This window comes from Oncorhynchus nerka, linkage group LG14 (genome assembly GCF_034236695.1).
Source record: "Oncorhynchus nerka isolate Pitt River linkage group LG14, Oner_Uvic_2.0, whole genome shotgun sequence".
Taxonomy (NCBI): Eukaryota; Metazoa; Chordata; class Actinopteri; order Salmoniformes; family Salmonidae; genus Oncorhynchus; species Oncorhynchus nerka.
In genome coordinates, this window is record NC_088409.1 from 59,464,974 (window position 1) to 59,485,445 (window position 20,472).

The 20,472-nt window shown below is 45.9% G+C and overlaps 1 protein-coding gene across 5 annotated transcripts in view; it reads right to left on the reverse strand.

The window, feature by feature from the left end:
- LOC115141558 (G-protein coupled receptor 4-like) overlaps positions 1 to 18,638 on the reverse strand; it is a 46,974-nt gene extending 28,336 nt beyond the window's left edge. For 3 of the 5 annotated variants that reach the window (XM_029680531.2, XM_029680532.2, XM_029680534.2), the window contains exon 1: positions 18,074 to 18,638. The gene's annotated coding sequence lies outside the window, so the exon portion shown is untranslated. Of the gene's footprint in view, positions 1 to 9,562; positions 9,659 to 18,048 lie in introns of those variants that run through there. The other 2 variants (XM_065000206.1, XM_065000207.1) reach the window with 2 other exon arrangements.
- Positions 18,639 to 20,472: the final 1,834 nt, after the last annotated feature.

The following is a 20,472-nucleotide window of genomic DNA, read 5'->3' on the forward strand; positions in this document are numbered from 1 at the left end:
TCCCCCTTGCCCTCAATTTGGCAAATCTGACCATAACTCTATCCTCCTGATGCCTGCTCACATGCAAAAATTCAAACAGGAAGTACCATTCAATACGGAAATGGTCCGATGAAGCAGATGCTAAGCTACAGGAGTCACACAGCTGAAGCACAGCGGACTCCACACCTCTGTGAGTTATTTATTTGATCATATCAGATATAACTGTAATTTATTGTTTACAGTTACATCTACAGTATTTGACCAACCTTAATACGTGACTTGTGATTTAAATATTAATATTAACATTAAGTTTGCTGACGTCACAACGGTGGTTGGCCTGATCACCGACGACGATGAGACAGCCTATAGGAAGAACAACAGCCTCTCCATCAAAGTCAGGAAGTCAAAGGAGCTGATCATGGACTACAGGAAACGGAGGGCCGAGCACGCCCCCATTCACATCAACAGGGCTTTAGTGGAGCGGGTTGAGAGCTTTAAGTTCCACGGTGTCCACATCACTAAGGATCTACCATGGTCCACACAAACCAACACAGTCATGAAGAAGGCACGACAACACCGCTTCTCCTTTAGGAGGCTGAAAAGATTTGTCATGAGACCTCAGATCCTCAAAAAGTTGTACAGCTGCACCATTAAAGGCAATTTGACTGGATGTATCGTCGCTTGGTATGACAACTGCTTGGCATCCGACCACAAGGTGGTACAGAGGGTAGTGTGTATGGCCCAGTACATCAATGGGGCTGAGATTCCTGGCATCCAGGACCTCTATACCAGGTGATGTCAGAGGAAGGCCCTAAAAATTGTCAAAGACCCCAGCCACTCAAGTCATAGATTTTTATCTCTGCTACCGCATGGCAAGTGGTACCGATGCACCAAGTCTGGAACCAACAGGACCATGAACAGCTTTACCCCGAAGCCATTAGACTGCTAAATAGTTAATTGAATAGTTAACCGAATAACTACCTGGACACCTGCATTGACCCCTTTAGCAGTAACTTCTTTGACTCATCAAATAAGCTGATACTACTGTTTATTATCTATCCTGTTGATTGTACATATCTACCTCAATTACCTCGTACCCCTGCACATCAACTTGGTACTGGTACCCTGTGTATACAGCCATGTTATCATTACTCATTAAGTATTTACATTTGAAGTTGGAAGTTTACATACCCTTATGTTGGAGTCATTAAAACCCGTTTTTCAACCACTACACACATTTCTTGTTAACAAACTATCATTTTGGCAAGTCGGTTAGGACATCTACTTTGTGAATGACACAAGTCATTTTTCAAAAAATTGCTTACAGACAGATTAATTCACTTATAATTCACTGTATCCCAATTCCAGTGGGTCAAAAGATGACATACACTAAGTTGACTGTGCCTTTAAACAGCTTGGAAAATTCCAGAAAATGATATCATGGCTTTAGAAGCTTCTGATCGGCTAATTGACATAATTTGAGTCAATAGGAGGTGTACCTGTGGATGTATTTCAAGTCCTACCTTCAAACTCATTGCCTCTTTGCTTGACATCATGGAAAACTCTGGATTACCGTCTGGATTACTGCAACTCGCTATTGGCTGGGCTCCCTGCCTGTGCCATTAAACCCCTACAACTCATCCAGAACGCCGCAGCCCGTCTGGTGTTCAACCTTCCCAAGTTCTCTCACGTCACCCCGCTCCTCCGCTCTCTCCACTGGCTTCCAGTTGAAGCTCGCATCCGCTACAAGACCATGATGCTTGCCTATGGAGCTGTGAGGGGAACGGCACCTCAGTACCTCCAGGCTCTGATCAGGCCCTACACCCAAACAAGGGCACTGCGTTCATCCACCTCTGGCCTGCTCGCCTCCCTACCACTGAGGAAGTACAGTTCCCGCTCAGCCCAGTCAAAACTGTTCGCTGCTCTGGCCCCCCAATGGTGGAACAAACTCCCTCACGACGCCAGGACAGCGGAGTCAATCACCACCTTCCGGAGACACCTGAAACCCCACCTCTTTCAGGAATACCTAGGATAGGATAAAGTAATCCTTCTCACCCCCCCTTAAAAGATTTAGATGCACTATTGTAAAGTGGCTGTTCCACTGGATGTCTTAAGGTGAACGCACCAATTTGTAAGTCGCTCTGGATAAGAGCGTCTGCTAAATGACTTAAATGTAAATGTAAAAGAAATCAGCCAAGACCTCAGAAAAATAATTGTTGATCTCCACAAGTCTGGTTCATCCTTGGGAGCAATTTCCAAATGCCTAAAGGTACCACGTTCATCTGTACAAATCAAATCAAATCAAATTGTATTTGTCACATACACCTGGTTAGCAGATGTTAATGCGAGTGTAGCTTGTGCTTCTAGTTCCGACAATGCAGTAATAACCAACACGTAATCTAGCTAACAATTCCAAAACTACTACCTTATAGACACAAGTGTAAGGGGATAAGAATATGTACATAAAGATATATGAGTGAGTGATGGTACAGAGCGGCATAGGCAAGATACAGTAGATGGTATTGAGTGCAGCATATACATATGAGATGAGTATGTAAACAAAGTGGCATAGTTAAAGTGGCTAGTGATACATGTATTACATAAAGATGCAGTAGATGATATAGAGTACAGTATATACATATACGTATGAGATGAATAATGTAGGGTATGTAAACATTATATTAGGTAGCATTGTTTAAAGTGGCTAGTGATATATTTTACATCATTTCCCATCAATTCCCATTATTAAAGTGGCTGGAGTTGAGTCAGTGTGTTGGCAGCAGCCACTCAATGTTAGTGGTGGCTGTTTAACAGTCTGATGGCCTTGAGATAGAAGCTGTTTTTCAGTCCCTCGGTCCCAGCTTTGATGCACCTGTACTGACCTCGCCTTCTGGATGATAGCGGGGTGAACAGGCAGTGGCTCGGGTGGTTGTTGTCCTTGATGATCTTTATGGCCTTCCTGTAACATCGGGTGGTGTAGGTGTCCTGGAGGGCAGGTAGTTTGCCCCCGGTGATGCGTTGTGCAGACCTCACTACCCTCTGGAGAGCCTTACGGTTGTGGGCGGAGCAGTTGCCGTACCAGGCGGTGATACAGCCCGACAGGATGCTCTCGATTGTGCATCTGTAGAAGTATGTGAGTGCTTTTGGTGACAAGCCAAATTTCTTCAGCCTCCTGAGGTTGAAGAGGCGCTGTTGCGCCTTCTTCACGATGCTGTCTGTGTGGGTGGACCAATTCAGTTTGTCTGTGATGTGTACGCCGAGGAACTTAAAACTTACTACCCTCTCCACTACTGTTCCATCGATGTGGATAGGGGGGTGTTCCCTCTGCTGTTTCCTGAAGTCCACAATCATCTCCTTAGTTTTGTTGACGTTGAGTGTGAGGTTATTTTCCTGACACCACACTCCGAGGGCCCTCACCTCCTCCCTGTAGGCCGTCTCGTCGTTGTTGGTAATCAAGTCTACCACTGTTGTGTCGTCCGCAAACTTGATGATTCAGTTGGAGGCGTGCGTGGCCACACAGTCGTGGGTGAACAGGGAGTACAGGAGAGGGCTCAGAACGCACCCTTGTGGGGCCCCAGTGTTGAGGATCAGCGGGGTGGAAATGTTGTTGCCTACCCTCACCACCTGGGGGCGGCCCGTCAGGAAGTCCAGTACCCAGTTGCACAGGGCGGGGTCGAGACCCAGGGTCTCGAGCTTGATGACGAGCTTGGAGGGCACTATGGTGTTAAATGCCGAGCTGTAGTCGATGAACAGCATTCTCACATAGGTATTCCTCTTGTCCAGATGGGTTAGGGCAGTGTGCAGTGTGGTTGAGATTGCATCGTCTGTGGACCTATTTGGGCAGTAAGCAAATTGGAGTGGGTCTAGGGTGTCAGGTAGGGTGGAGGTGATATGGTCCTTGACTAGTCTCTCAAAGCACTTCATGATGACAGAAGTGAGTGCTACGGGGCGGTAGTCATTTAGCTCAGTTACCTTAGCTTTCTTGGGAACAGGAACAATGGTGGCCCTCTTGAAGCATGTGGGAACAACAGACTGGGATAGGGATTGATTGAATATGTCCGTAAACACACCAGCCAGCTGGTCTGCGCATGCTCTGAGGGCGCGGCTGGGGATGCCGTCTGGGCCTGCAGCCTTGCGAGGGTTGACATGTTTAAATGGGGCGGCAGGGTAGCCTAGTGGTTAGAGTGTTGGGCTAGTAACCGCAAGGTTGCAAGTTCAAACCCCCGAGCTGGCAAGGTACAAATCTGTCGTTCTGCCCATGAACAGGCAGTTAACCCACTGTTCCTAGGCCGTCATTGAAAATAAGAATTTGTTCTTAACTGACTTGCCTAGTTAAATAAAGGTAAAATCAATTTTAAAAATGTTTTCCTCACGTCGGCTGCAGTGAAGGAGAGTCCTCATGTTTTAGTTGCGGGCCGTGTCAGTGGCACTGTATTGTCCTCAAAGCGGGCAAAAAAGTTATTTAGTCTGCCTGGGAGCAAGACATCCTGGTCCGTGACTGGGCTGGTTTTCTTTTTGTAATCCGTGATTGACTGTAGACCCTGCCACATACCTCTTGTGTCTGAGCCGTTGAATTGAGATTCTACTTTGTCTCTATACTGACGCTTAGCTTGTTTGATTGCCTTGCGGAGGGAATAGTTACACTGTTTGTATTCGGTCATGTTTCCGGTCACCTTGCCCTGATTAAAAGCAGTGGTTCGGGCTTTCAGTTTCACGCGAATGCTGCCATCAATCCACGGTTTCTGGTTTGGGAATGTTTTAATCGTTGCTATGGGAACGACATCTTCAACGCACGTTCTAATGAACTCGCTCACCGAATCCGCGTATTCGTCACTGTTGTTGTCTGACGCAATACGAAACAATACGAAACATATCCCAGTCCACGCAATAGTACGCAAGTATAAACACCATGGGACCAGGCAGCCGTCATACCGCTCAGGAAGGAGACGCGTTCTGTCTCCTAGAGATGAACGTACTTGGGTGTGAAAAGTGCAAATCAATCCCAGAACAACAGCAAAGGACGTTGTGAAGATGCTGGAGGAAACAGGTACAAAAGTATCTATATTCACAGTAAAACGAGTCCTATATCGACATAACCTGAAAGGCTGCTCAGCCAGGAAGAAGACACTGCTCGAAAACCGCCATAAAAAGCCAGACTATGGTTTGCAACTGCACATGGGGACAAAGATCATACTTTTTGGAGAAATGTCCTCTGGTCTGATGAAGCAAAAATATAATTGTTTGGCCATAATGACCATCGCTATGTTTGGAGGAAAAAGGGGGAGGCTTGCAAGCCGAAGAACACCATCCCAACCATGATGCACGGGGGTGGCAGCATCATGTTGTGGAAGTGCTTTGCTGCAGGAGGGACTGGTGCACTTCACAAAATAGATGGCCTCATGAGGAAGGAAAATTCTGTGGATATATTGCAGAAACATCTCAAGACATCAGCAAAGTCAAGGTATTGGAGTGGCCATTACAAAGCCCTGATCTCAATCCTATAAAAATTTGTGGGCAGAACTGAAAAAGCGTGTGCGAGCAAGGAGGCCTACAAACCTGACTCCGTTACACCAGCTCTGTCAGAAATAATTAGCCAAAATTCACCCAACTTATTGTGGGAAGCCCCTGGAAGGCTACCCGAAACGTTCTATCATTTCTCTACTATCTCGAACGCTGACCTGTGTTTGGATGGTGGCCATCTGTTCTTTCATACCATGACAAAGTCTGTCAATTTAAAGTGACCGACACATTGTTAAATAAAGGTTTAATAGGAGGTCAGCTACCCATTCATCCCATTCCAGACATTATGATCTGAAATACTGTACTGTCCATGAGATGAAGGGCAAGTTCAGCTGCCATCCCCCTTGGCCCCCATGTTTGCAGTGCAAACCATTGCAGCACAGTGTCCTTAGCTCCCTGCATCACCCCTGTGACTTAATACAGCCTGTGACTGATGAGGGGGAGCCCAGCCCGTGTGCGGTGTCGGCTGCAGCAACCTTCACTTGGCCCTAAGCAGAGAGCAGGTATTTAATCCTGGCCTAGCAGGCTGCTCATTTCACGCTCGGCTAGAGAGCCAACGTCGGGTCTCTATAAAGCCCTGGGCAGGCTTCCTGCAGGGAGAATTAATGACTTCAATAAAAATGACGCATTTTCCATTCAAATTCCCACCGGAGGGTTTTATTGGCTGAGCCTTAATTTGGTCCAATCAGCTTGTTGTGCCGGAAATGAATTATTGCGTGTTGGACTGTGGCCACACTCTGAGCCGCAGACCCTTTGAGGTTCTTAGAAGACAACTGACATATCACCCTTTCCTCTCTCTCTCTCTCTCTCTCTCTCTCTCTCTCTCTCTCTGAGGTAGGATGCTGAAGTACCAGCCAGCTCCAGGGACACACCGGGGCATTCAAGATGCCACAGATCCCACAGAAGAATCTGTGGGATTTTTGTAAACGCCAGCACATTATGAGTTTGAGTAATCACAGCTGAAAGCTGCTTTTGTTTGAGTCTGAATTCAGGCTTTGAAATCCTCCCTGAGCCAAAGCCCCACTAGTAACTGTTATCAGCCTGCTGGTTGACAGGCTTGAAATGGCAGCAGACCCAGAGTACACAGTGGAAGAATGCCACTGACACTTCCTAGACAAATAAAACGGCTGCCTGCAAGAGGAAATACATGGTGGTACTACAAGGCGAATGCCAGAGTGCAAATAGATCACTTCAAAGAGAGGTCTGGCTCTGGGGGTATGGGTGCCGTGGGAGTTCTTAACCAGAATGAGCTTTATATTACCAAAAAGGAAGTGCGGGACGGGTGCCCAAATTAACCAAATATTACTTGATTAACGGTCAAGAATACAAGTCCCCAACAAGCTTTCCTCTGTCCTCACAGTGAGAAAATAGGGGTGAGAAAGGACACATTTTGTTTACTGTTTAAAAAGGTGGAAAGAGGCCTAGCCGACCATAAAAGGTTTATGTGAAGTGCCAGAGAATCTGAGGCAGTACTAACTCAAGTTGGCATGTTTTGCTATGTGTGTTTAACCCATCTTTTGTTTAAAACACCACTCAAAGTCAGGAAATCCTCCAGTTTACAAGCAGCGTGAATATGAAAGAAAAACAACCTCTTGACAGGAAGGATAGTTCGCAGCCCCTTTAGAAATGGTCACTCAATTCGATTTTTTAGATAGATTAGATATTTTCCACCATCATTTTTCACCTAAACGAAAGCAACCCTTTTGCTATGCCAATCCATTGCCCCTCACATTCACAATACAAATCATGTTTGTCACAACAGCACTCATGGACAAAGTACCCTGGATCTATGACTGCACTTTCCAAACCACGGAAGAAGAAATCTTCCTCCTCTAACCCCGAGGCTTTCTTCCCATATGATATTTCATCCACATGCACTTACATTTTCAGAGTGCTGTGTAATCGATGGCCTGCAGATTAGGCAAAGTGCTGGTAGCAGGTGCACACAGAGTGCAGGACGACTCAGAGGCTTGTATTCCCTCTCTGATGTCTTTGTGAAAGTGCTGCCAACCTGACGCCATCTCGAAATGCTTGTTGTCTATGAAGTCATCATCCGTGTTTCTGTAAAACACACTGTATTCTGTCACAGCGTTCCTCTCTTGTGAAGCTGCTTCTTTGTTCTAGCGGGTCATTGGAGACACGTGTTTAAATCTTTACACAAAGGTGTACAGAGACACGGTCAAAGAGGTTTTGAAATATCTGTTAGTATTGTTTCTTACATGGTAATCCCGTTTACATAACACATCGGAGACACTGAGACAGACTGTACAGTTCAATCAATCCCAACTAGGGATGCAAATTTCGGTCAACTAGCCAACCCTCATTAACCGGTCAACAAATGGTAAACATCTTTCCAAACAGTAAAATGATGTGACCAACAGAAAATACTATGCATGCTTTCAGTCCCACAGGGAAGGGGTGGTATGGGGAGGGTTTTCTCTGGGTCGCCAGGAGGAGGGAGGGAGTGAGGATGTAAAAACATCCACGGTTGACAAGCAACCTTGAATGTTTATGGGAGGGGGTCAGATAGAGATATGGGGGAGTGGGGAATGACAACCAACATCCTGTTCCTAGGCAGGGTGGGAAGGGGGGGGAAACACTGTTCTAAACAGTGAACCTAATGCGAGTGATTCCATTTGTGACAGAGATGAAAATCTCAGTTTGAAACTTACAAAGATGGGGATTCTAATAGCAAAAACTAACATGGCTAGGATTGTGCCTTTGGCTTCTGGACAACTAAAGAAAGTTGATATGAAAACCAATAGAACAGTAGAGAAACGATGGTTAATGGCACGAAGGTTGGATTTTCACTAGGCTACTTTGAAGCAAGGTAAGAAATGCCTCATTATTTGAAGTAAAGTAAAACGTTCAGGTTTCAAACAATTATACTGCGTCAGGCTCATGTTGCAAAGTGGTGGGTGACACGCTGATAGCCGCCTACTGTTGACTATAGCCTATGCAGTCGAATGACAAATGGGATGCGTGCTTAAATTACAAGCAACTCTATTAAATCGTGGCCATCAAAACAGTTTTTAACACGCAATTGCATTTAGAATAGTTATTTGTTGCGCAATGCACAATGACTGGGTTTATAAAAACACGTGTCACTCCAATACCAGCGGACAGGTAATAGGCTATTCTTCTCCTCAAACTAGGCTCTGTACAGTATGTATGCTGTATGTATGCTGTGTGCGTGTGATAAATAAGATACATGACGACTAACTAAAATACCATTTAGTGGCCAATTTAATTCCACTAAATCATGCAAATGCACCTATAAACCGATATGCATGAGCGGTCAAGCGTATTTTTGGGCCGATTAACGGTTAACCGTTAACATCCCTAATCCCAATGTTAATAGAGTCAGTTCAGCATGAATTACTTTTCTGAACAGAGCAAGCTGAAATGGAATTGACTCCTACCAAGGTACTAAACCTGGGATGTCAGAAACAGCAGCAAAGGTCATTCTGAAAACCAGAATGAAACATTTGAAATTCTATAATATGAAAAATCGGACTTAAAAATGTAAATAAGGCATGGTATGTCATGTATTGTCATGTTATGTCTTGTCCCTGTGCTTTCTCTTCTCTTCGTTTCCCCCTGCTGGTCGTATTAGGTTACTTTCTCTCTCTCTATCGTTCCGTTCCTGCTCCCAGCTGTTCCTCATTCTCCTAACGACCTCGTTTACTCTCTCACACCTGTCCTCTCTTTTGCCCTCTGATTAAGTCTCTATTTCTCTCTCTGTTTCTGCTTCTGTCCTTGTCGGATTCTTGTTTGCTTTGCCCTTGTCCCGTCCTGTCGTAATCTGCCTCTTCATCAGATGCTGCGTGTGAGCAGGTGTCTCTGTCCTCTACGGCCCGCGCCTACCCGGAGGGACCAGCAGTCTGTTGCCGCTAGCCCTGCTATTCTCCTCTACTACTAGAAGGGGGACTCTCCTGTAAAGATAGAGGATTTATGTTTTCCCTGTTTGGACATCTCCTGTAAAGATTGAGGATTTATGTTTTCCCTGTTTGGACATTAAAAGACTCTGTTTCTGTTAAATCGCTTTTGGGTCCTCACTCACCTGCATAACAGAAGAATCCGACCAAGAATGGACCCAGCGACTTCGGATCCTCTCTACTCAGCCGTCGAGATCCAGGGAGCGATGCTAGGCAGACACGAGCAGGAATTGTCTGCTGCTCGACATGCCGTTGAGACCCTGGCCGCCCAAGTCTCCGACCTCTCGAAACATATTCACAATCTCCGCCTCGATCCACCGGCTACTTCCAGGGCTTCCGAGTCTCCGGAGCCCAGAATTAATAACCCACCGTGTTACTCTGGGGAGCCCACTGAATGCCGCTCGTTCCTCACCCAGTGTGATATTGTGTTCTCTCCAGCCCAACACGTACTCCAGGGGTACAGCTCGTATCGCCTACGTCATATCTCTCCTTACTGGACGGGCTCGTGAGTGGGGCACGGCAATCTGGGAGGCAAGGGCTGAATGTACTAACCAGTATCAGAACTTTAAGGAGGAGATGATACGGATTTTTGATCGTTCAGTTTTTGGGAAAGAAGCTTCCAGGGCCCTGTCTTCCCTATGTCAAGGTAATCGATCCATAACGGACTACTCTATAGAGTTTCGCACTCTTGCTGCCTCCAGTGACTGGAACGAGCCGGCGTTGCTCGCTCGTTTTCTGGAGGGTCTCCACGCGGAGGTAAAGGATGAGATTCTCTCCCGGGAGGTTCCTTCCAGCGTGGATTCTTTGATTGAACTCGCTATTCGTATAGAACGACGGGTAGATCTTCGTCACCGAGCTCGTGGAAGAGAGCTCGCGTTATCCGTTTCCCCCCTTCTCCGCATCACTACCATCTTCCTCCACTGGCTCAGGTGCTGAGCCCATGCAGCTGGGGGTATTCGCATCTCGACTAAGGAGAGGGAACGGAGAATCACCAACCGCCTCTGTCTCTATTGCGGTTCCGCTGGTCATTTTGTCATTTCATGTCCAGTAAAAGCCAGAGCTCATCAGTAAGCGGAGGGCTACTGGTGAGTGCTACTACTCAGGTCTCTCCTTCAAGATCCTGTACTACCTTGTCGGTCCATCTACGCTGGACCGGTTCGGCAGCTTCCTGCAGTGCCTTGATAGACTCTGGGGCGGTGGGCTGTTTTATGGACGAAGCCTGGGCTCGGGAACATGACATTCCTCTCAGACAGTTAGGGGAGCCCACGGCCATGTTCGCCTTGGATGGTAGTCCTCTCCCCAGGATTCAGCGTGAAACGCTGCCTTTAACCCTCACTGTCTCTGGTAATCATAGCGAAACCATTTCTTTTTTGATTTTTCGTTCACCTTTTACACCTGTTGTTTTGGGCCATCCCTGGCTAGTGTGTCATAATCCTTCTATTAATTGGTCTAGTAACTCTATCCTCTCCTGGAACGTCTCTTGTCATGTGAAGTGTTTAATGTCTGCTATTCCACCTGTTTCTTCTGCCCCCTCTTCACAGGAGGAGCCTGGTGATTTGACAGGGGTGCCGGAGGAATATCATGATCTGCGCACGGTCTTCAGTCGGTCCAGGGCCACCTCCCTTCCTCCTCACCGGTCGTATGATTGTAGTATTGATCTCCTTCCGGGTACCACTCCCCCGGGGTAGACTATACTCTCTGTCGGCTCCCGAACGTAAGGCTCTCGAAGATTATTTGTCTGTAGCTCTCGACGCCGGTACCGTAGTCCCTTCCTCCTCTCCCGCCGGAGCGGGGTTTTTTTTTGTTAAGAAAAAGGACGGGACCCTGCGCCCCTGCGTGGATTATCGAGGGCTGAATGACATAACGGTTAAGAATCGTTATCCGCTTCCCCTTATGTCTTCAGCCTTCGAGATCCTGCAGGGAGCCAGGTTTTTCACTAAGTTGGACCTTCGTAACGCTTACCATCTCGTGCGCATCAGGGAGGGGGACGAGTGGAAAACGGCGTTTAACACTCCGTTAGGGCACTTTGAATACCGGGTTCTGCCGTTCGGTCTCGCTAACGCTCCAGCTGTCTTTCAGGCATTAGTGAATGATGTACTGAGAGACATGCTGAACATCTTTGTTTTCGTTTACCTTGACGATATCCTGATTTTTTTCACCGTCACTCCAGATTCATGTTCAGCACGTTCGACGTGTCCTCCAGCGCCTTTTAGAGAATTGTCTTTATGTGAAGGCTGAGAAGTGCGCTTTTCATGTCTCCTCCGTCACATTTCTCGGTTCTGTTATTTCCGCTGAAGGTATTCAGATGGATCCCGCTAAGGTCCAAGCTGTCAGCGATTGGCCCGTCCCTAAGTCACGTGTCGAGCTGCAGCGCTTTCTCGGTTTCGCGAATTTCTATCGTCGTTTCATTCGTAATTTCGGTCAGGTGGCAGCTCCTCTCACAGCCCTTACTTCTGTCAAGACGTGCTTTAAGTGGTCCGTTTCCGCCCAGGGAGCTTTTGATCTCCTCAAGAAGCGTTTTACATCCGCTCCTATCCTTGTTACACCTGACGTCTCTAGACAGTTCATTGTCGAGGTTGACGCGTCAGAGGTGGGCGTGGGAGCCATTCTGTCCCAGCGCTCCCATTCTGACCATAAGGTCCACCCTTGCGCGTATTTTTCTCATCGCCTGTCGCCGTCAGAACGTAACTATGATGTGGGAAACCGCGAACTGCTCGCCATCCGCTTAGCCCTAGGCGAATGGCGACAGTGGTTGGAGGGGGCGACCGTTCCTTTGTCGTTTGGACTGACCATAAGAACCTTGAGTACATCCGTTCTGCCAAACGACTTAATGCGCGTCAGGCTCGTTGGGCGCTGTTTTTCGCTCGTTTGAGTTCGTTATTTCTTATCGTCCGGGCTCAAAGAACACCAAGCCTGATGCTTTATCCCGTCTCTTCAGTTCTTCAGTAGCCTCCACCGACCCCGAGGGGATTCTCCCTGAGGGGCGTGTTGTCGGGTTGACTGTCTGGGGAATTGAGAGGCAGGTAAAGCAAGCACTCACTCACACTCCGTCGCCGCGCGCTTGTCCTAGGAACCTTCTTTTCGTTCCCGTTCCTACTCGTCTGGCCGTTCTTCAGTGGGCTCACTCTGCCAAGTTAGCCGGCCACCCCGGCGTTCGGGGTACGCTTGCTTCTATTCGCCAGCGTTTTTGGTGGCCCACTCAGGAGCGTGACACGCGTCGTTTCGTGGCTGCTTGTTCGGACTGCGCGCAGACTAAGTCCGGTAACTCTCCTCCTGCCGGCCGTCTCAGACCGCTTTCCATTCCCTCTCGACTTAGACTTTATTACCGGTCTGCCTTCGTCAGCGGGGAAGACTGTTATTCTAACGGTTGTCGATAGGTTCTCTAAGGCGGCTCATTTTATTCCCCTCGCTAAGCTTCCTTCTGCTAAAGAGACGGCACAAATCATCATTGAGAATGTTTTCAGAATTCATGGCCTTCCGTCAGACGCCGTTTCGGACAGGGGTCCGCAATTCACGTCTCAATTTTGGAGGGAGTTTTGCCGTTTGATTGGGGCTTCCGTCAGTCTCTCTTCCGGTTTTCACCCCCAGTCTAACGGTCAAGCAGAACGGGCCAATCAGACTATTGGTCGCATCTTACGCAGTCTTTCCTTTCGAAACCCTGCGTCTTGGGCAGAACAGCTCCCCTGGGCAGAATACGCTCACAACTCGCTTCCTTCGTCTGCGACCGGGCTATCTCCTTTTCAGAGTAGCCTCGGTACCAGCCTCCTCTGTTCTCGTCCCAGCTCGCCGAGTCCAGCGTCCCCTCCGCTCAGGCTTTTGTCCAACGTTGTGAGCGCACCTGGAAGAGGGTCAGGTCTGCACTTTGCCGTTATAGGGCGCAGACTGTGAGAGCCGCTAATAAGCGTAGGACTAAGAGTCCTAGGTATTGTCGCGGTCAGAGAGTATGGCTCTCCACTGCACCCTTCCCCTTATGACAGCTTCTCGCAAATTGACCCCGCGGTTCATTGGTCCGTTCCGTATTTCTCAGGTCGTTAATCCTGTCGCAGTGCGACTTCTTCTTCCGCGACATCTTCGTCGCGTCCACCCGGTCTTCCATGTCTCCTGTGTCAAGCCTTTTCTTCGCGCCCCCGTTCGTCTCCCGCCCCCCCCCGTCCTTGTCGAGGGCGCACCTATCTACAGGGTCCGGAAGATTATGGACATGCGTCCGCGGGGCCGTGGTCATCAGTACCTAGTGGATTGGGAGGGGTACGGTCCTGAGGAAAGGAGTTGGGTTCCATCTCGGGACGTGCTGGACCGTTCGCTGATCGATGATTTCCTCCGTTGCCGCCAGGTTTCCTCCTCGAGTGCGCCAGGAGGCGCTCGGTGACTGGGGGGGTACTGTCATGTATTGTCATGTTATGTCTTGTCCCTGTGCTTTCTCTTCTCTTCGTTTCCCCCTGCTGGTCGTATTAGGTTACTTTCTCTCTCTCTATCGTTCCGTTCCTGCTCCCAGCTGTTCCTCATTCTCCTAACGACCTCGTTTACTCTCTCACACCTGTCCTCTCTTTTGCCCTCTGATTAAGTCTCTATTTCTCTCTCTGTTTCTGCTTCTGTCCTTGTCGGATTCTTGTTTGCTTTGCCCTTGTCCCGTCCTGTCGTAATCTGCCTCTTCATCAGATGCTGCGTGTGAGCAGGTGTCTCTGTCCTCTACGGCCCGCGCCTACCCGGAGGGACCAGCAGTCTGTTGCCGCTAGCCCTGCTATTCTCCTCTACTACTAGAAGGGGGACTCTCCTGTAAAGATAGAGGATTTATGTTTGGACATCTCCTGTAAAGATTGAGGATTTATGTTTTCCCTGTTTGGACATTAAAAGACTCTGTTTCTGTTAAATCGCTTTTGGGTCCTCACTCACCTGCATAACATGGTATTGGTCACAGCTGTCATAAAGCAAAAATGAAAAAAAAAACAGATGGGCATAAGGAGGCTAGTCCTTTAATATTTGAATATACAAATATTTTCTTTGTTGCTTTACCGAAAGAACACAAACAAGCATGGGAGATGGATTGTTTCAATGTAAATTCCAGTTAGCTTTATGAGGGATAGGGATATGCCTGAACAATGGGAAGATGTTTTCCCTCTAAAGCATTTGGAGCTTTTACAGTAGCATATGTGACTCACCACCTGGATTCGGTCTTATGTAGCAACTTTGTGTTTTTTTTTACATTGGATAAAAGTAGAGACTCAGCACTACAAAATGGTATATCATACACTATATTTTTGAGGAACAATGGGAAAGCAATTCTGCTTTGAAAGTTGATAGACTTGTAAACTCACTTTTGAAAAAAATGGCCTTTGAATGTTTTGGTATCTAGTGAAGAGCTCTTCTTTGTCTACACCCATTCAGCATCGTTCACACCCTCTTAAGCTTTAGCCCTACCCATCTCATTCACCGTTCAGAGTGCACGCTTGACGCTCTGGCCTTCCGCAAGAGACCTGAAAACATGTCAAAAGCCTTTTCATGGCATATTCTCAGTGGACCGTCTACCTCAGTGGCCTGCACAACAAATTAGAGACTACAGTCCAATGACAACACCTAAGCAGGCAATCCAGCTCTGCCTGGAAAACAATATTCAATTAGACCAAGCTGTGGTTGGGCCGGCTGAGGCTCCCCGCTCGTTATTTGGTGATAACCACTTCACTTGTCAGGCTATTAAAGGTGCACTGTGCAGAAATCATTCCGCAATTTCCTGGTTTCTAAAATTCGAATAGTTCACCTAATATCAGTTTATGTGACAAAACAAGAAAGTATAGTGTAGAAAAGCAGGGCGACAGGGTAGCCTAGTGATTAGAGCATTGGACTAGTAACCGAAGGTTGAAAGTTCAAATCCCCGAGCTTACAAGTTACAAATCTGTCGTTCTGCCCCTGAACAGGCAGTTAACCCACTGTTCCTAGGCCGTCATTGAAAATAAGAATTTGTTCTTAACTGACTTGCCTAGTTAAATAAAGGTAATAATAATTGTACCATCTAACCCGCTGTGAAATATATTTTCCATAACTACAAATATTGTATTTTCAGCTGTTTGAAGCTGGTGTACAAAAGTAAAAGTCGCAAAAATGAAAGCATAGCACACATAGAACAGCTCTACCACTTCTTAGACTTACTTTCCATGACAATGACAGATCTATTACATATATTTCTATGTGAATATGTTCAGGTCACCCAAAAAGTGACATATTGCAGCTTTAAGTGTCCATGCTTATCACACGTCCCCCTTGTGAGACTGTGAGCAATCAAGTGGCTCTAGCTTGGCTAGATTAAACATGTGAGCGCTTCCCCCTTCAGTGACCTTGGATACTGAGGACCCAGCCCCAGAGAGAAAGGCCTGCAAGCAGGCAGGCAGAGGCAGGAGGACTAGCTACTGAATGAACCCTCATAAGTGGTTGACCTGGAAGAGATCAACCACCAGTCATTGTGTGTGGACATGATTTAATATGATGCCATGAAAACACAGTCAATGAGGCGGTAAAACCCTCCCTAGCTCCGTTTCAGTGGGTACAGTGCACTACAGTAGGTACAGTGCCAGCATACAACCCAATACAAAGTGAGTGCATAAGGAGAGCACTGTACTATAACTCATCAAGTTAAAGGGACAGCATTTTTAGATATTTAGATATTTGTTTCCAGTCTATGGACAAGGAGTGACTGTAACATTGATCCCACAATGCTCATGCTGCTCATTGTTTGCAGTGGCTAGTGTAGCTAAACCAAAGTGTGGATTGCAGACATTCGTTGTCCATACACCACTTTCAAGGTAAGGAAACTAATGTAAAAAAAAAATTTTTAAATCTAAATTGCTGATCTATCCCTTTTTAAGCTGGGATTTGAAAGGACGTACACGAATAAATGTATGGGGTATTGGGGAGAGTATCAGTGGCGTGTATTCATGGTTGCCAAGGGAAGTCAGGCTTCCCCCAAAAAATGTACCAATAACTTGTTTTATTAAATAATTTAGAGTTCGTCCCTCTGTGTTTCATAATTGTCCTTCAATTTGCAAGAGGCTGAATGTATCTCACAGGGGAAAGCATCTGAGCGAGCAAAACAGCGCCCCTCTGTCTCTGTAGCCCATCTATCTGATGCTGTCTGGTCAAAAATAGTATAATATTGTTGCCGCCCGTAGCACTGAATGCAAGGGAAGCCAGCAAGCATTTGGCCTCCCTTGATTAGAAAATGATACAATAATAGCCAATCAGCGCTGAGCTAAACTGAGTGAGCTCAACTGTGAATGGTCCTGTTGCATCAATTAACAGTGCCAAGGGTAGCCAGTTTGGATTTGGTTTTACACCAATCACATCACATCAAAAGCCAAACGTTATTGACAGAAAAAAACTTTAGTTATTGCATCTTGATATGTTGTTGTCTTCCAGTGGGCACATACACATCTAGCAAACCAATGTTGTGAGTTTGAATCTCATAACGGACAAATTTAGCATTGTAGCTAATTAGCAACTTTTCAACAACTTACTACTTTTAGCTACATATAATACGAATTGTAATTCGTAACATATCATACAAAATGGGTGATGGGCATCCACAAATTAATACATACCATACGAAATGTAACATATCATACAAAACAATACGAAATGCTCTGAGACCAGGTTGCAGCCAGCGTCGGGTAACTAACTGTATGCTTTGTGGACTCCACCAGACAGATGTTGCTCTCTGGTTTTGTGATGAAACGAAGGTGTGGCTTATGAACTAACAGGTTCTCGAGCAAAGAACACACATATCACAACACGTAGGGTGTAATATGGCTTTTTTTATGGCTTGGCTTCCCCACTGATTTTACCCACGCATCGCTACTGCAGAGTGTTTGAATAAATGGCTTATAAAAGCACTGGAAGTGAACAGCAGCAGTTAATTGCAGCGGTTTGGTAAGACGACACCGTCTAAAAGCCAGGGTAAATAATTCCAGAGCTTTTAGCAAACCACACTGTGAGTCTTGAAGGTCAGTAGCTCAACCCGTTAAAGGGCAATCGTTTCTCCTTGTTCAGAAATGGGCATTAGTTGAATACAATACAGAGTTTTTAATCGGTGAGATTCTGCTGTAAATACTACAACCATCAATGCAGCCAATGAGCATTTTGAAGGAGGAACAGACGTTACATTGTGCTGAATGTTTACAGAAAAGACCCCCAATGTGCATTGGACTTGACTCCATTAATACATTAATAATGGAATATTTTTTGGTATAGCAGGAGAGCAATTCACTTAAGGACGTGCTATCAATTAACTGCTTTTGCTACTGTTAAATAAGTGGGAGCGGTAGAGATAGTAAAACCTTCAAATAAAGTTACTATAAATGCTGCCAATATAGTAGTTTCCTTTTCACTAAACCCATCAACAATTGCAAATGTTATCTTATCAGGAATTCACACTATTACGTTACTTTCGATAGGTCTACCCAAAATAGATTTAGATAGATAGAAAACAGAGAGATCTATTGAAATAAAAAGGCAATGATAAATGTAATGATGGTACAAAACATACGCCTAAAATAAATGCCCATCCTCAAGCAGGTGATAACAGGAGCGCGCACTTCTAAAGTCTAAATTGGCATTTATAGTTTACCTTAAATACACGGTGGAACACTTACATTCAGGTAGGTTCGGTGTCAATTTACCTCCACGACATTGTCTATAGTACAACGCATTCGTTGAGGAAACTGTGTAATCCTCACTCCGTATTCCTCCGAGAGAGAGTCCGGAGCTGTGTCGAATTCTTCTTTGCTCACCTTGTAGATGGCGCCACTGGTACACTGCACTCGCGGTACGCGTCTGCAATCTGCACATTGTAGTCTATCTGGCAGAATGCTTCATATTTGCCATCAGTTGTTTATCGGACATTGCATTTCTTTAACTTCTGTGGAAAACCCCAAAAAGTAATTGAGAGGGGAAATAGAGAGTAAGAGCGAGAGAGCGCGAGAACGAGTGCGTACTTATATGAGAGAGCGTGCCTGCGTGTGTGAGACAGAGAAAGATAGATAGAGAGATTCAATTGCTGCCATGAACAGGACATCAATTATTGTAAAGTAATGGTCAACACCAAAACAGGGATCCAGTGTGAAATGAAACCTGTTGAAATAATGGCCAGTCTTTCTGTACATCACACTAAAATACCTCCATCCTAGCAACAACAAAGTCATTACAGTCCATTGAAAGAGCCATTTTCCTCATTTTATGGTGCATAGCTCCATTTCAGGGAAATTCATCATGGGGGGAGGGGAGAGTAGGTTTACAGGATGACTAACATTTTTGTTAACCTTTCACCCGCTGATAAAGTATATTCCAGTGGCGCAATTTTCACTGGGGACGGGGGTCATGTCCCTCCCACATTCTGAAATTGCATTTTAGTCACCCACAGTGTTATCATTGCAATGTGATACAAAAAGCGGCAACGGTCTGCTTTAAGACCATGCGGATGCCTCCGAGCTGTCTGGTAGGCTGTTTGAGGTGTTCAGCTGACTGGATATAGGATGGTCTGACACCACAGAGCGGGCTGACATGCTGTATGAAGGAAAAGCTTCTGGATGGCTGGCTGGACCAGCATGGGAGAGTTGAGCATAGTTCAGTGTGTATGTGTTGCGCTCTTTCACGAGTTGTAAAAGAAAGCAGAGCAGAGACTGGCTACTCTTTAGTTTAATGATGTAGCTGGCAAGGTAACTTCTGTTGAACTTAACAGAAACAAGCGAAACCAGTGTTTATTCGCAGTGCTAAACTAGTATTGTAACTGACATGTAATGTTAGCTAATGTTTCATCCCCTCTCGACTGAAGTGAATGAATAAGCTACGCTAGCTAGTAGCTACCACAGCCAGGTCAGCTCTAGCCTCTAAGTATCTGTCAGATAGTAATAATAGCCGCCTCATATCACTATCTAAGAGCTGTTGTTTGTACGGAAATGTTTTCTATCCTTTTTTGTTCCGTTTCAGAAGTGAATTAACTTGGCTAGCTTTCGCCAGTTGATGTAGCATTAGAGAGAGCTGAGCAAAAATGGGCTAAAATTAGCTATTATTTTTCTCTCAATCACACTAAACCTGAATCAAACGATGAAACCACTGGCCAAATGATTGAAGATTGATATTCTGATGATTTTTCAGTGCAGTGTTAGTTTAATTAGTCAGTATGGCAATGTAACGTTATTGATCTGTCAGTTTCCCTAGCTAATTCCCTACTTTTCACACAGTAATAAACAGCTCTAACATTACTGCTCCCCCTGGCTGTCTGTCCAACTCCTACCTGCTACTGCAAGAACTGGTCCCAAACCCAACCACAGTCCCACAATGTTATTTTAGGCGTATGTGACGCAGCTCACTTGCCGGCCATAGTTCCAGCAATTTTGCGCCCCATAGGCAATATCAAACGCTCAAAAATAACTTTGGAAATAGATTCAATTACCAGAGATTCTCACATGGCCCTTATATTGCTATTATTGGGCTATGTCAGCCAATATGATAGATGTAGTTTGAAGAGAGCAGAGTTGGAGAGACTTGCACTTTCTCTTGAGCTATTTTTATAGCCTACCTGTTAGGAGTGGGAAGATTTTCAAATGGAGAAATATGAGTGATCAATATTCTGTCATATTTCTAGGGAATATAGTAAACTATAGCGGAATCATAGACCTATAAGAAGTACATTTCCTTGGAAAGATAACTGCCCGTGCCTCCGTCCATGTATAGGCTATAGCCTACTCTATTTAATTGAGACCACAAGCGCACCTGATCTCACAGGTATGACTACTGAACTGGAAGCAGGAAGAATGATGACAGCAACACTTGCTACATTTTGCATGGGCCTATTGGATATAGCCTACCTTTAAGGAGGACGATTTGCACGCAGAGACAAATAAAATGGGTAATCAATTTTAATCAAAAATGAAAAGGCACAGTGGTCGCTCACCATAGTAGCCTAACCTATGTGCGCGTTGTGCCTTTTCAATGATGATTACATTTTTTGATTGCACATTGACTCACATTGGTGAGTTCCCTCCACTCTTTC